The sequence below is a fragment of the Mustela nivalis genome, assembly GCF_964662115.1.
Source record: "Mustela nivalis genome assembly, chromosome: 8".
Taxonomy (NCBI): domain Eukaryota; kingdom Metazoa; phylum Chordata; class Mammalia; order Carnivora; family Mustelidae; genus Mustela; species Mustela nivalis.
Window position 1 is genome coordinate 80,416,085 of NC_139027.1, and position 17,739 is coordinate 80,433,823.

Consider the following 17,739-nt stretch of genomic DNA (forward strand, 5'->3'; position numbering starts at 1 on the left):
TGTCCTACTGCTTCCTCCTGTCTGAGTTTCAATTTTGGAAAATATGTCCTTATTAAATGTGTTCATAGCAACCTTCTCATTGTCATTGTTCCTCATGGACATTCGTAGGAATCAGCTGTTGCTGCATCACTAACTCACTCCAGACTCAGTGGCTTAAAACAATGTCTATTTAACTATTACTCACAGTTGAACTAATCATGTCTTTTCCGATGCTTGGACATCTTAGGACCTTGCTGATCTGGAGGGACTGCTCGTTCCCAGGTTAGCTATTTCCTAGACAGAGAAAATGTCTCAGCTAGGATTACACCTTTCTCATGCAAACTGACTAGTCCAGAACCCACACCTTAACCTCCTCCTTCACCTCCCTGGCTTTCACACTTGGACCCCTTTCCACCACCCCAATCATGCCAGAACCAGGATTAGACAACTAGGGACAGTCTTTATGCCCCAGAGCCTGCTAAAATTACCACATTTTTAAAAAAGATTTTATTTATTTATTTGACAGACAGAGATCACAAGTAGTCAGAGAGGTAGGCAGAGAGAGGGAAAAGCAGGCTCCCCGCTGCGCAGAGAGCTGGAAGCTGGGCTCGATCCCAGGACCCTGGGATCATGACCTGAGCCGAAGGCGAAGGCGAAGGCTTCAACCCACTGAGCCACCCAGGCACTCCAAGACCCATATTTTAAGGCTACAGTCTACAAGTCAGCCAGGCAGCTCTTCTGGACTTAGAGATTCTGTGGTCACCTATGGATCCAGCAGGCAGCTCTGTTGGTCTTCACTGTGCTGCCTCATTTGTTTGGGGGCAGTCTGCTTTATAACTATGAACTTGTCATATGTCCACGACTGGGCAGCCGGACTCTCCCTCCTGTGCACTCTCATTCCCCTTCAGGTGGGCCTGGGAGGGTCACAGGGCAGTGGCAGGATCTATTTGAGTAGAAAGGGGCGGGACCTCTTCTAGCCTCCAATGGAAGGAACACACATCACTTTCCCCGCCCTCTATTGGCTGAAACAAGTCACAGAGCTGCCCAGGTTTGTGGGAGAAAGAAATAGACTACATTTTGATGGAAAGTACAGCAATGTCACATTGCAAGTGATGTGAATACAAAGAACAGTGGGGAAATAGAGACATTGCCTAGCCCCTCTACCACAACATTCTTCTGCTCAAAAGAGTAAATTATCTAAAACGTGTTTTACCCCATGGACATAATAAAGATATATATTTTTTAAATTAAAAAAAAAAAGGTGGCCTGTGTCGATAATTCACTATACTAGTGAGACTAGAATTTGATGGAATTCCAGTCTCTCAGCAGAATAACATAAACGTGAATAATGGGAACAAAATATGACACTTGGTCCCTTGTTAAAATGTAGATTCCTGGCCCCAGAAAATCTAATTCAGCAAAGCCCAGAATAAGGTCCAAGAGTCTGCATGTTAGCAGTTTCCTCAGGGGACTTGGTGCAGGTGATTCTAATAACCTCACTTTGAAAAATGTTGGTGTCCCACGTTCATAGCAGCATTATTTGCAACAGCCGAGACATGGAAACAACCTAAGTGTCCCTCAATAGATAGACAGAGAAGATGTGTTATATATGTACAATGGAATAATCTTCAGCCATTAAAAAAAAAAAAACCCACAAGGAAATCCTACCAATTCTGATAATATGGTTGGACCTAGAGGGCATTGTGCTAAGCAACATATATCAGAGAGACAAATACGGTATGATCTCACTTTTATGTGGAATGTTAAAAAAACAACAACAACAACAAAACAAAAAAAATCACAAAAAAATCAAACACATAGAAAACAAGATCAGACTTGTGGTTACTGGAGGTGAGGACCAGGAGGAGGGGGAATTGCAAGAAGGTGGTCAAAGGTACAAACTTCTAGGTATAAATAAGTACTAGGGATTCAATGCAGGACATGATGACGGTAGCAAACACTGCTGTATGATATATAAGAAAGTTGTTAAGGGAGTAGATCCTCAGAGATCTCATCATAATAGAAAAATGTTTTCCTTTATTCTTCTTCCTTTTCTTTTCGTTGAATCTATAGGAGAAGACAGATGTTAGCTAAACCTGTTGTGATAATCATTTCACAATATATGTCAATCAAACCATCCTGCTATCGGCCTTAAGTTTATACAGAGATATATGTCAATTATTTATCAATAAAACTGGAAAAGATATTTTAGTGTTGGTATCAAAAAATCGTGTGTGTGTGTGTGTAGAACAGTAACATTACCTCTGTTGTATAAAAAGGAAACTAAGGTTCTAAGCCTTAGATCTGTTTACTGGCATGTGCAAGTTCACACAGAAGTTTAATTTCAGAGCTGGGGTAGGTATTCAAGTCTCTTGACCCTTGACCTATAAGATGTGATCTGAGAAATGCAAAGAGCCCCCATTCCCCTTAGAGCCACCCCCACCTTGGGCTTGCTGCAGTGCCCAAACCTCCTGTTAGTCTCCCTTGGTCTCTGCTGCAGTATTAGCACAATCACTCTGTCTCTTCTAAAGCCTGTAAGGGGCATTGGTGAAGTTGGAGGGGAGGGGAATGGATATAAGCGTATTCAAACCTACTGGCCTACAAGTGTCACACTTTTACTTAAACTGATGTACTCCATTGGTTTTTAACTCCTGGCTTAGTCCTGGGGGAGCTTTATTCATCCCTTGAGAAGCAAACAATGAAAAGGGAGGAAGAAGGAATAAAGAATGAGGAGGAGGGAGACCATTTCTGTGATCAATTTCTATCTCTCCATAGATGGCTTCCTAGTAGTCCAGTGGGTGATGATGATGATGATGACGATGATGATGACAATGATGACGATGGCGGTCATCACTGTGTCCATTTTACAAATGGAGAAACAAGGACTTACAGATGCTTACCCTCACCTCCTTGTGCAGACCTGGAGACCTCATTTAACAAAGAGCAATGCCCATATTGCACTGACTTGGTGTGATTCTTCAGAACCCTGGGAGAGATATTGATGGTCTCCTCTGAAGGAAAAGTAAAGTAATAAATTACCCCTTTTAAGATAAATTAAGTCTTTAAGCTTGATGTGAAAAATGACACCTAGGATATACACCCAGTTGGGAATTTATGAGAGTACAGTCCCACCCCAATAGCCCTTAGATGCAGCAAAATGTTATTAGGATGCTAGGGATGCACCCTGTGCCAGTCTGTCCAGAATTTTAACCACAAGTGTCCAGTCACACCTTAGACAGATGAAGAGAGCAATGCTCATCAGTTTGCCATTGGTTCTGCCTCTGGGTTATCCCTCAGGACTCTGTGGTCACCTCAGATGGCATATCTGTCAGGTTCCCAAGAGAAACAGAACCAATAGGGTGTGTGTGTGCGTGTGTGTGTGTGTGTGTGTGTGTACTATTATCTCTCTGTAGATGATGGATGGATGAATGGATAGATGGATGGATAGTAGGGGAAAGAGAGATTTCAGAAATTGGCTCACACGATTGTGGGGCCTGGCCAAGTCCAAATTCTGCAGGGCAGCCTGGCTAGCTGGAGACCTAGGGGAAGAGCTGGTGTTGCTGTTTAAATTTGAAAGCTGTCATCTGGCAGAATTCCCTCTTCCTGGAGGACCTCCAGGACATCCAGGACTGGATGAGGTCCACACCCATTATGGAAGGTAATCTGCTTTACTCAGAGTCTACACTTGTGAATGATAATCTCATCTAAAAATGCCTTCACAGCAATATCTAGCTTCCTGTTTGTCCAAAAACTAGATACCATGGCCTAGCCAAGTTGACACATAAAATCAGATGAGATCGGGCGCGTTCAAGGTGGTATGGCCGTAGACAAGTTGACACATAAAATTAACAATCACAGCTGGGCAGGGAAGTACCCAGAAATGGGGGTGGGTATCTGTGTTTACAAACAGGCTTGTTGCTGAGCTAGACTTGATGGGAGGTAAACAGGCCGGAGGTGCAGCCACAGTATTCCTGCTTCTGACCTCAGTCAGAGTCAGGGTCAAGAGTCAGTGTGGCCTTCTGGGGAGAGAGCTGATTCTTTCCAGCTGCGTTTGAGCAAACTCGCTTGTTGCTACAGGTATGAGAAGAGGTGGCACTTTTGAGAGTTCTATTACTCCATGAAACACCTCCTGCCCCAGGCCCCACTTGTGTATGCCACACACCCCCATCCTCTCAAAAACATCACTAGCACACAGGTAGGAGCACACACACCATCTTCCAGGGAGACCCACAAAGAGCCTTAGAGTGACCAGAGTTCTGGATTAATCTGCACCCACACACTCTGAGGGTTTTGCCCTCAGTCAACTTGATCTCCCTGAGCCATCATCCTAGCAGTGTGACAGAAGAGCCGTGGCAAGTCCAACAGGCAAGACAAGCACTTTGAAACCATGGGAAATACTAGACCACTGCATAAAATAGGAAAGCGTTTCTCTCTGATGGGCTTCCATCACAAAGGTTCAAAGGCGTTTGGGGAACTGTAGAGGAAGCGGGGGTTTGGGAAGAGACTTGTTACTAGCAAGTCTGGGGAGAGGCAGAGAGGGGGTAGGTGAAGAGGGAGGGAGAGCTGTAGAGGAGAAGGGGAGCTACTGACCCAGAGCAGCAGAAAACTCTGGTTCTGATCTCTAGAACAGGAGAAAGAATGAGCTGGAGATATGTCATTCAGAGCCCTGGTGATCGGGGCAGAGTGAAGGTGCCGCTTACCTGGGACCAACACAGAGGCACTAGACATCATTAGCTGGATATTCCTGGTGAAAGTCATGATTATCTGAATAACTTGTTTGGGTAGCTCTAACCTGAGGTAAAATTGGATTGGAAAAGAGAAAAGTAAACACCTGGAGTGGGAACTCTGGACAGCAGGGCTGGGCTGGGGCAACATCAGAAGTTGGCAGCTGGTCTCAGGTGTCATTCTCTGGCCTTCCCCCAAACCCCTGTGCTCAGAGGCCCTGTATGCAGCTGACCTTCCCACTTGGTGTCCCTGAACCCTCCTCATTGAGGACCTATGGCAGACAGGCCAATGAAGCCTCACACGGTCCTACAAAATGATGAGGCTATCTCACAGTCATTGTGCTTTGCCTTGTGCTCTCAGGAGGGTTTAATACCTCTCATCTCACTTGGGAATTAAGAGTCGCACCCTCCAGGCCTGGAGGTATGGCAGGCAAGCTAGTGATTCCAACTGGCCTCTAACTCAGTGGCCCATGATAGCTCCCTTTTTGCAGTTTCTGACAAAATACTGAGCTGGTAAAACTCAGAGGACTTTAGTGCTGACCTTGTCTACCCCCTTCATTGCATAAGAGAGGAAACTGAGGCCCAAGGAGACTATAAAAACTATGTAAAGTTGCACAGCTTGTTGGTAGCAGGGTCAGGATTGGAACCCAGATGACTTCACTCCTAGTTTCACTAAGATTCCTCCTTGCTGAGAAGAGCTTATCCATTCACACTGTGGTGTTAGTGACTAATAATGGCTTAATCCTGCCATCCTGGAGTATCTCAAGTTTTACTGAAAAAGGAAATTGTCAACCACTAGCCAAGTAGGGCACAAGAGGGTGAGTTAAAGGAGGTTAAAATTAGGATTAAAGAAAAACATTCTGGGTTCTCCTCAGTTCATACAACATAGGCTGTCAGCTCAGCTGTTTACTTAATAGACTTGAATTGCATAATAATTCACCCACCATACTACCTTAGGGTCTGGCTGGAATGATACCCTCTTGTAATCCTTGATGTGGAAGGGTACTTGGAGACCGTCTCATTATGGACTGGCAAGCACAGGGCACTCTGCCATGCATCTCCCTCCCACACCTCGCAAGACAGACTGATCTCGCCCAGATCCTTTACTCCTCTTTCTTCATCCCCATCACTGCTGAGAAGGGACCAGTTCTGAATCCTTTTCAACCAAGAGCTTGTACCAGTGGATTACAATCGATTAAGGCATTGATAATCAAAGTGTGATCTGTGGACCTGCAGCAGTGGCCTCATCCTGGAGCCACTTAGTGATGCATAACATCAGCCTCAGGCCAGAGCTACCAAATCAGAATCTGCCCTTTGATACGTTTCTAGGCAATCCACGTGCACACTGAGCTTTGAGAAGAATGGGGTTTCTTCCCCGGCTAACACAGAAAGACTATGCTTAGAGTAGTGGAACACTCTTTAGAGGTGGAAGTGTAATGGGTGGAAAGGTCATGAGCCTGAAGCCAGACCCTCTGGGTTAACCCTTGTCACTATTATGTGACTTGGAGTAGGTCACATGAATGAGGCCATTAGACCTAACACTGTGGCCAAGTTCATGTCTAATTCATCTCTGAACCCTGGCACCTAGAAAGTGTAGGAGCTCAGTAAATGCTAAGGAAGAGAATTACCAGTGGGCTTTGGTTTCCTCCCTCACAACTGAAGATGTACTAAAGAATGGCTTCCAGGCCTCACACCCATATGACCACAATACACGGACTCATGTTCTGGCTTAACTAACATGAGACAAGTGGGTTAGCAGAAAGCTAGCAGGAAGGGTGAAAGTAAAACTTCTGCCCATGAAAACTTCTTGTGAGTACAGATGCTAAGGTGGGAAGCTATGGGTTAGGGACACTGGCCTTTCTACTGCTCAGCCCCAGAAACTTTGGTCAGGCCCAGGTAGCTTCCTGTGACCCTCTCCTCCTTGTTCCAGGTCTCCATAGCTTCTTTCAGCTTCTCTTTTCTTCCTTCCTCTCCCCAAGCCTGGATATGTATAAGACAGTCTCCCCAGCACCTCACTTCTCTGCCACCCATTCCGTCAGGCATAAGAACACCTTTTGGGGGGTTCACCACAGGCAAACTGAGACTGGAGGTTACACAAAGCCCATGGAGTTCCCATAATGCCCCCAGAGGCCTATAATCTCCAAGCCCCCTTTGCACTCCTCACCTCCTACCCTTTCCAGACTAAGGAGGCCATCTTGCTGGAATAGCCTTTTTATACTCAGATGATTTGCAGCACTCAGGTTACTAGCCCCCATCTGGAGCCCCACTGAGCAGCCCCAGTCTTTGAAATCTGCTTCTCAAGGGGAGCCGACAGAAATCCAAGAAAGGAGAAGAATGAGGAGGAGGAGGAGGAGGAAGAGGAGGAAAAAGAAAAGGCAAGAGGAGAGGAAAGGAAAGAAAGAGCCAGAAAAGAGAGAAAGGCACCCTTAGCTATTTGAGGGTCTTACTCTAGCCTGATGTAGTGCCTGACATCTCTATAACATGTCCTATCCTCTTTGAGAAACCATCATTTGTTCTCTTCCACGGGCCTGGACTCAGCAGCCTCACCATCCCACCAGGATAGAGTCTCCCTAATGTTTTGATAAAATAAGGCTGCTGGCTTCCTGGGATTTTCAAGCAAACCAGTCACAGACTGACTTGATAGTAGGATATTTTACCTTATGCATGAGTTGGGTGCTTAAACCCGTATTTGAAAAGTGTTGTAATACTTTCATTGTAAGGGAAAAAATGAGATATATAAGAATAGGCACGGCAAATACATGTTTGCAAAGTTATTCCCCAAGTAACCTGTTATACTGAAAGCATTTAGCAAATAAAGCAACCAATCAGAACAGATTCCTGGCCATAAACTTGCAGAATTGGGAAGGCTGCCCTGAAGGCTGGGTTCCTATCAGCCCTGCTTCGAACCCTTAGGTGTCATTTACATGCTAATTATCTTGACTGCCTGGTCTAACAATCAGCATTTCCAAGGCCCTGAATGTGAAACGACCAAGAATTCTGAGCTGACAGAAGGCGTGTGCATTTACCCCGTTGAGCCAAAGACCTGTCTCCAGGACAATATTCTCTCATTGGCAATCCAGGGAACTGTCCTGTTCCAACGTGGCTGGCTGATTTCTTGAGATATTCATTCAGTTTTATTACTGTTAGCGCCAATCGAGTTAATTTTCTCCTTTGACTCCCTTTTTGGACACACAGCCAGGCCTTTGAGTCCTGGAGGTCTCTGATGCACTTGGCAAAGGAGAAAAGGATCCAGACTTTAATTTCTAAATCCTAGTTTAGATTTAACTCAGAGCTGTGAGGCTCATGATCTGAAAAGGGAATGTTTCCAGTGAATGAAGAGCAGAGGGTAGGCAAGGGCTCATCCTTGGAGGGTGGGATTAAGTAGGGTGTTGGGAAGCGGGGAGGACAGGTGGCCCACATGTGCGGGGAACCAGAGCTCCAGGTATTCAGAGTGCTCATGAAGAAGGACGGCTTCTTAGAATGCCAGCAGAGGCTGCAGTCTGGGGTCTTCTGACTCAACATGTGGTACGTGGCCAGCAATGTCAGCATCCTGGGAGCTCATCAGAAATACAGACCCACTGGATCCAAAATTACAGTTTTGCAAGATTGCCGAGTGACTTGTGTGCATACTGGAGTTTAAGAAGTACTTCTCTAGGCTCTGCTTGGGAACCTCAGCAGGGATGCCCAGACAAACTCAGCACAAAGGAAGAGAGTGGGCTTTCAACACTGGAACACTCCCCACTGGCCTTGGACAAGATACTTCAGGCACAGCAGTCATAAGCCTTTCCCCAATTTTCTGGGTGTTGTAAGCGTCAATGTTTCCAAACAACCCAAGGGAGGGAGAGGACCTCCAAAATACCAGTGAAATGGAATTTCCCATCCCTAAAGGTGACGGCTTGAAGCAGAGTTGGTGGATTTACAAAGTGTAAAGAAATCTGATATATCTTTCACCTGAGTACTGTGGAGGAAATTTATAGTCTTTACTTGATTAAATGGATTTCCTGACAAACCGTGTGTGAAATACCTACTCCCTATCATCACCACACTCAATAGATTTTAATATTTATTGTTGAAAATTCACCAAAACATCTGCAATTAGTCCGGTTTTTGCTGCATAACAAACTCAAGATCTTAGTGTCTTGTAACAACAAATGCTGCTTTTCTTTGTTCATGGACCTCGGGCTCTCTCTGGCTCTGCAGGAATCAGTTGGACTTGACCCCAAGCCACAGTTTGAGCTTACGTCTCTTCCACGTGTCTCCTCATTACAGTACCAGCAGCTCCCCAAGGCACATCCCTCTCATTGCAGATGGCAGATGGCAGAAGCAAAGCATCCAAGCCAAACTACACAGGCATTTAAAGCCTCTGCTTAGCATCACATATGCTCACATTTTATTGGCTGAAGCAAGTCACATGGCCACGTCCAGCCAGGTGTGGATGTATGTTCCACCTACTTTATTGAGAAGCAGTGCAAGGTCACATGGCGGAAGAAGTCGGAGAGGGAGAAATGGGAACAGAAATCCAATTTTGCACAACACTTTAACCCATTTTCCTGCCTTGGTAAACCTAATGAACCTACATAAGGCTATCTGGGTTGATGAAGTCTCTGACCAGTCAGCAGCTCTCTAGGACCAAGAATGTAAGCAGGCACAGAGACGGCTGCTTCTCCATAGAATGCGAAGGCTGTTATTTTAAATATACCCTCTCATTTCTTATGAACCTGATCTGAAGGCAGCAAAAACCAAGAAAACAGTCAACTTAGGAAATAATTTGTGTGGTCTGGTTAGTCAAGATCTCCCTAATTAAATACAAATTAATTTTTTAACTTAATGATTATAAATTTTGAATAATATTTAGTAAAAATTTAGTACATGGTTTTTGGTATAGTAATAGCAGCAAGAGTGATGACAAAATCTATTGAATGCTTAGAATGTGCCAGACACATTCAACCCTCAACCAATCTTATGAGTTAAGTTATATTGGTATCCCAATCTTACAAATAAAGAAACTGAAGCCTAATTACTAATATTTATTTTTCTCAGGGTCATATGGTCAGCGAGAAACATGAAACATTCTTGAACTGAATATCTCTTAGCTTTATTGTTCTTGCCTATGAAATGAAAGCAATAAACCCCACCCTGATATTATTACTGATAAAGGTAATACGTATAGTAGCCAGGTATATTGTACACTTTCTGTAAAAGACACCTACTTTAAAGGAACATAGCTTCTTGATCTTAAACAGGAAGGCAATCCCTGAGGTCTTTCCTCACTGTAGGAAGTGGGCTTAACTGTTCTGGTAATCAACTCCAGAGGGGGAATAATAGCAGATAATCAAGTTATTAATTTCTTCCAAGCTTCCTTCCAAATTAGTAAATGAGGACTTGAAAACAATATTAAGGCAGGATTGAAGATTTTCTACGAAGTATCGTACTTTCATCTCTTCCCTGTGGTGGGAGGGGGAGATTCAAAACAGAGGGTGGAGGGAGAAATATAAATTGGTGGTTGAGCCTCTATCAATCTTTTCCTGGGAGATAGCCAGTGGAAGGCTGGGAAATAGAGCCCGCATACCAGGGAAATCAATCATCACCTTTTATTTTATATCTAGACTGAAGATGCCATTCCTGTTGCAAATCCATTTTATAATCCCTAAAGACATGCAAAATCCAAAGACCATAAAAGAACGTTATTAACACATTGAGAAGTGTAAGAATCAATAGAACATGCTTCCTTGTGGAATGTGTTTAAAAAAGAACCAACCACAGACCCCGTAGCCATTGAAAGGATAATAAAGAAATACTATGGACAACTCCACATATACAAGTTCAACAACTTAGTTGGAATGTTCCAATTCCTTGAAATCCACAAAGAATCTAACGTCACCCAAGATCAAATAGTTAACCTGAATAGTCTTAGAAGTATAAAAACCAACTAAATGTACAATTAAAAACTTTCCACAAAAGAAATCTCTAGGCCAAGATAGTTTCACTGGCAAATTGTACCAAGCAGATAATAAAATTGAATATACACAATCTTTTTCAGGACATAGAAGAAAGAAAATGTCCCAACTAGTTTTATGAGGTCAATTTTACCCTGATACCAAAATCAGACAAAGTACAAAAAATTAAAAATATAGATGAACATCTCTCATGAACTTAGAAGCAGAAATACTCAACAAAATATTACCAAATTGGATCTAGGAATATATAAAAAGAATTACACACCATGACCAAGTAGGATTTATTCTAGGCATAAAAACTGGTTCATCATTCAAAAAAAAATAATTTAAACTTATCTACTATATCAAAAAGCTAAGAAGAAATATATGGTCATGTAAATTGAAATAGAAAAAACATTTCACAATCTCCCAAACCAACTCATGATAAAAAATCTCAGCAGATTAAGAATAGAAGGGAACCACTTCTACCTGATAAATAGCATCAACAAAACCCTTCAGCTGACATCATAGTTAAGACTGAATGCTTTCCCCCTAAAATCAGAAACAACTCTAGCCAACGATATCTACTTTCCCCACACTTATTCAATATACTACTGGAAGTTCTAGGTGCTGCAATAAGATAAGAATTTAAAATAAAAAGCATATACATTAGACAGAAAGACATAAAATTTTCCCTATTTGCAGATAACACAATTATCTATATAGAAAATCCCAAGTAATCTACCAAAAACTCCTATAAATGGTAAGTGAGTGGATTAGTCTACTAGTGCTGCCATAAGAAAATATCAGACTGGGTGGCTTAAACAAGAGAATTTACTTTCTCAAAGTTCTGGAGGCTAGAAGTCCAAGATTAAGATCAACAAGATTGATTGCTGGCTTGCAGACTGTCATTCTTCTCACTGTGTCCTCACATGGCGTTTCCTCTGTGTGCAGGTTCCTGTGTGTATTTCTCTTTCTCTTCTTATAAGGATACCATTCTTATGTATTAGGGCTCTGCTCTTATGATCTCATTTTATTTTAATTACCTCCTAAAAGGTCCTCTCTCCAAATACACTCACACTGGCTTCAACATATGAATTTTGAAGGGAGAGAATTCAGTCTATTAATCTTACAAAACAAGCTGAGGGTTGCTGGCAGGGGTAGGGAGGTAGAAAGCGCGTGGCTGGGTTATGGACATTGGGGAGGGTATGTGCTATGGTGAGTGCCGTGAAATGTGTAAGCCTGATGATTCACAGACCTGTACCCCTGGGGCAAATAATGCATTATGTGTTAATAAAAATAATTTTTTTAAAAAAGAAGAATGAATTTAGTCACATCCTAGGACACAAAGTCAAAACACAAAACTCTATCATATTTCTAAATACTAATAGTGAGTAATTAGAACAAAAAAAGGTACCATGTAAAATAACTCCTCTCAGAAGGAATATGTAGGTATAATTCTAACAAAATATACATAGAATCTATGTGCTGAAACTCTGAAAAGCTGATGAAATAAATCAAAGACCTAAATATATGCAGAACCGTACCATGTTCATGGATTAGAAGGTACAACATAGGAAAAATGCCAGTTTCCCCCCAAACTGACCTATGGATTGGATACAATTTCACCCAAACTCCTAGCAGAATTTTTATAGATATTTGACAAGCTGATTCTAAAGTCAATATGAAAGGCAAAGAAACTAGAACAGCCAAAAGAATATTGGCCTTGAAAGAGTCCCGTTATTCAGTTTTAAGATTTACTTTAAAATAACCAAGACAGTGTGGTATTGGCAGAGGGAGAGATACATAGATCAACAGAAAACAATAGAGATGTAGACACAAACAAATATGAATGGCTGATTTTTACCAAACATGCAAAGGCAATTCCGTGGAGATATGATAGTATGTTTAACAAATGATACTGGGATTCATACAAACAAACAAAAAAAAAAGAACTTCAATTTAACCTTATACTTTACACAAAAATTAACCCAAAATGGATCATAGATCCTAATAGAAAATATACAGCTCTAAAACTTTTCAAGGAAAATGTAGAATATCTATGTGACCTGAGGTTAGGCCAAGAGTTCTTAGACATGACAGCAAAAGCCCAATTCATCAAAGAAAAAATTGATAATTTGGACTTAATCAAAACTGAAAGCTTTTGTTCTGTGAAAGATTGTTAAAGAATGAAAACACAAGCTAAAAACTTGGAGAAAACATTTTCAAATCAAGTATCTAACAAAAGGCCTGTATCCAAAATATGTTAAAAAGAAAAACTGTCTTACTCAACAAACAACCCACTAGAAAAATTGTCAAAAGACTTAAACAGACCCTTCACCAGAAAGAGGATATGGATGACAAATAAGCACATGAAGGATGTCCAACATCATCAGCCAGTAGAGAAATGTAAATTCAAACTAGAATGAAATATCACCATATACCTATTAGAATGACTAGAAAAAGAAATACGAACCATGCCACAACTGGTGAAGATCCAGCAGTATAGAATTCCTGTGTACGTTGCTAGCTGAAATGTAAATTGGTGCAGCTAGTCTAGAATGGTTTGGTAGTTTCTTATAAAAATAAATAAACACATGTCATCTCACCCAGTGATCCCATTTTTAGGTGTTTGCCCTGGAGAAATGAAAATTTATGTTCATTCAGAACCCTGTCCACAAATGTTTAAGGCTATTCTATGAGTAATTACCAAACGCTGGAAACATTCTAAATGTCCTTCAGTGGGTATATGGATAAACAAAGTGGGACATCTATACATTAAGAGGCAAGAAACTATTAATACATAGAACAGTGGAATAAATCTCAAAGGCTTTATGCTGAGTGAAAGGAACCACTCTGGAAAGGTTACATGCTATATGATTCCATTTATATAAGATTTGAAATTCTCAAAAAGAAGTAAAGTGAGAGAGAGCAAATAAATGTTCATTGGAAGTTAAGAGTGAAGAGGGTGTAACTAAGGCAACGCAGTATAAGACAGCTTTTTGGGTGACGGAACTGTTCTGTACCTTGATTGCGGTTGGTGTGCTTAAACTCATGGACCTTTCTATACCAAAAAAAAAAAAAAAAAGCCAATTTTGATGTATGTTAATTTTAAGAAGTCAATTTCTTGGGGGGACAGATTTTTTTAATTGGAAGAAATAAACACACATGATGGCAGAAATTATTATTGTCTCCTAATATCCATCCTCCCTTTCTTCCTTTTAATAACGGATTTCTCTCTGCGTATGAGTGTTGGGAGTGCACATGGCTGCCCAGAGACTGGTTTCCCAGCCTCCCTTGCAGCTAGATGTAGCTCTGTAACTGGGTTTTGCCAAGTGAGGTAGGAGTACCTCCTTGGGAAAAAAAAAAAAAAAAAAAAAAAGACTATTTATGCCCTCCCTTTACTTCTTCCTCTTTTCCTGGAGGTGGTGCTGATGAGCTACTCTCAACCACAAAAACAAGGACAACTGGAGCAGGCACCTTAGACCCATGTGGGGCCAGCTGGGAATCTGGGTGATGGCATGAAGTGGAACCCAACTTTCTGCCCTGGTAAGAGAAAGAAACTGAAGTTTTGTAGGCTGTTGCATTTTGCTGCCTCTTTGTTGAACCAGCTTACTCCCTACCATAGTTAATACAGATTATTCATTGTAGAAATATATAAAGGGTAAAATAAAAGTCATCCAGAGTCTTACTCTCCAAGACAGACACACTTCGATCTCACGTTGGCCCTTCCTATATGGCAGGGTAACACTAAAAAAAGAAATCTTCCAAAGAGAATGAGCTCATCTGGTATTGTGTAAATTTCTTGAGGAATCCTGGATCTGGGAGGTGGGATATAGGGATAGAATTCCCCCTTAGATTTCAATACCCACACCCCCTTCCCAGGAAATACCACTGTCTGGACATTGTGCCATTAACATATTACTACTCAGGGTGAGAGTGAAACCAGATTTATAACCAGTTCTTGTGGAAGACATATTCCTGTAGTAGCCTGAGTGAGAGAAATTAGTCCAAATCATTAAGAGCTTGGTCTTTGGAGCTGTAAAGTCATGGGTTCAAGGCTTAGTTCCACTTCTTATTTATGTGTGTAAGCATAAATATGTGTCTTAACTTCTCAGAATTTCAGTTTCCTCTGCTCTAAAATGGGAATGAATAATACCACCTACCATTGTGTGAATAAACTATGATAGACATAAAGGTATAGCACTGGGCCTATCACATAATAACTTCTCAGAGATGGGGGGCTATTCCATTATTCATACACCATATGTTGAGGACCTACAATATGCCAAGCACATCTCTAGGCACTGGGGAGATAGCAGTGAGTGACACACATACACACAAATTCTTTGCTTTCTTAGATCTTACCTTCCAGTGGAGGAGACAGGCAATAAACAAAATTTTAAAATGATAGTAAATCTGATGAAATTAAGATGGAAAGCAACTTATTGTTAATAACACTAATAGCTCAGGCATACGTGAAGATGCTTGGCTCCAGTTTCCTCCCTCAGTTCCACAGGGTCTGCGCAGAATTGGGCAGGGTGGGTATGGACACTGAGGACATTAAAGGACTTAAACAGGAGAGCTCATGCAATGAATATCTTTGTGGGCCATGGTAGGTACCCTGCTCTCTGTGTGAAGTGTTCTCCATTGCTGAGAATAGCTGAAGCCTTCACCTGTCAGAGTCCTTCACTTACAGGGCAGGAGGATGAGCCTAGTGTTCTAAGGACAGGGGCAGGAGGCAGAAGTTTCTGGTACACCAACAAGGTTTCAGATCTTCTGACCCTCTCTTGAGAATGCAGATAGCGCCCTTTGGGAGCCACTAGAGAATAGAGTTAACTTTTCCAGCTGAATGGATGGCAGGTTATTTCTACTTAGAAAGAATTTCTCTATTTGTGAACCAAAAACTAAACAGCAGTTCTCAGAACTCTGTTATTTATCAGAATCCCATCTAGATTAGAGAAAACAACAACAACAACAAAAGAGCACTTAAGCCACTGTAATCCCAGAAAGTCTGTTTCGGCACAACTCAGGGATGGCCACCAGGGATTCTTTTTTTTTTTTTTTTAATTTATTTTCAGCATAACAGTATTCATTATTTTTGCACCACACCCAATGCTCCATGCAATCTGTGCCCTCTGTAATACCCACCACCTTGTTCCCCCAACCTCCCACCCCCCACCACTTCAAACCCCTCAGATTGTTTTTCAGAGTCCATAGTCTCTCATGGTTCACCTCCCCTTCCAATTTCCCCCAACTCCCTTCTCCTCTCTAACTCCCCATGTCTTCCATGCTATTTGTTATGCTCCAAATAAATGAAACCATATGATAATTGACTCTCTCTGCTTGACTGATTTCACTCAGCATAATCTCTTCCAGTCCCGTCCATGTTGCTACAAAAGTTGGGTATTCATCCTTTCTAACAGAGGCATAATACTCCATAGTGTATATGGACCACATCTTCCTTATCCATTCGTCGGTTGAAGGACATCTTGGTTCTTTCCACAGTTTGGCAACCGTGGCCATTGCTGCTATAAACATTGGGGTACAGATGGCCCTTCTTTTCACGACATCTGTATCTTTGGGGTAAATACCCAGGAGTGCAATGGCAGGGTCATAGGGAAGCTCTATTTTTAATTTCTTGAGGAATCTCCACACTGTTCTCCAAAGAGGCTGCACCAACTTGCATTCCCACCAACAGTGTAAGAGGGTTCCCCTTTCTCCACATCCCCTCCAACACATGTTGTTTCCTGTCTTGCTAATTTTGGCCATTCTAACTGGTGTAAGGTGGTATCTCAATGTGGTTTTAATTTGAATCTCCCTGATGGCTAGTGATGATGAATGGCCTAAATGCGCCCATAAAATGGCACAGGGTTGCAGATTGAATAAAATGGCAGGACCCATCCATATGTTTTCTACAAGAGACCCATTTTGAACCTAAAGATACACCCAGACTGCAAGTGAAGGGATGGAGAAGCATCTTTCATGCCAATGGGCCTCAAAAGAAGGCTGGGGTAGTGATTCTCATATCAGATAAATTAGATTTTAAACTAAAGACTGTAGTCAGAGATACAGAGGGACACTACATAATTCTTAAAGGGACTATCCACCAAGATGATCTAACAATTATAAATATCTATGCCCCCAATATGGGAGCAGCCAATTACTTAAGAAAACTGTTAATCAAGATAAAGAGTCATATTGATATGAATACATTAATAGTAGGAGATATTAACACACCTCTCTCAGAAATAGATCATTGAAGCAGAAAATCAATAAAGAAACAAGAGCATTGAATGACACATTGGACCAGATGGACCTCATAGATATATACAGAACATTCCACCCTAAAACAACAGAATACTCATTCTTCTCAAGTGCACATGGAACCTTCTCAAGAATATTCCACATACTGGGTCACAATCAGGACTTAACCAATACCAAAAGACTGAGATTATTCCCTGCATATTCTCAGATCACAATGCTTTGAAACTGGAGCTCAATCACAAGGAAAAGTTCAGAAGGAACTCAGATGCCTGGAAGCTAAAAACCACCTTGCTTAAGAATGCTTGGATCAACCAGGAGATCAAAGAAGAACTGAAACAATTCATGGAAACCAATGAGAATGAAGACACTTCGATCCAAAACCTATGGGATACAGCAAAAGTGGTCCTAAGGGGGAAATACATAGCCATCCAAGCCTCCCTCAAAAAAAATTGAAAAATCCAGAACACAACAGCTGTCTTTACACCTTTAAGAACTGGAGAATCAACAACAAATCAAACCAATTCCACACATAAGAAGGGAAATAATCAAGATTAGAGCTAAGATCAATGAGGTAGAAACCAGAGATACAGTAGAACGTATCAATGAAACTAGAAGCTGGTTTTTTGAAAGAATCAATAAGATCGATAAACTATTGGCCACACTAATCCAAAAGAAAAGAGAGAAAGCCCAAATTAATAAAATTATGAATGAAAGGGAGAGATCACAACTAACATTAAGGCCACCAGGAATTCTTGTTCCCTGATGACCTAGATGTGCCCTCAGTATTCAGAACCACTGGTTGGAGATCCAGCTCCCATCCTCAAACAAAATCA

The 17,739-nt window shown here is 41.7% G+C and overlaps 1 long non-coding RNA gene across 1 annotated transcript in view; it reads left to right on the plus strand.

The window, feature by feature from the left end:
* The window catches only part of LOC309872638, a 75,233-nt gene extending 72,227 nt beyond the window's left edge, over positions 1 to 3,006 (plus strand). Inside the window, exon 3 of the long non-coding RNA XR_014316033.1 lies at positions 2,755 to 3,006. This is a non-coding gene — a long non-coding RNA (uncharacterized lncRNA). The remainder of the gene's footprint in view (positions 1 to 2,754) is intronic.
* Positions 3,007 to 17,739: the final 14,733 nt, after the last annotated feature.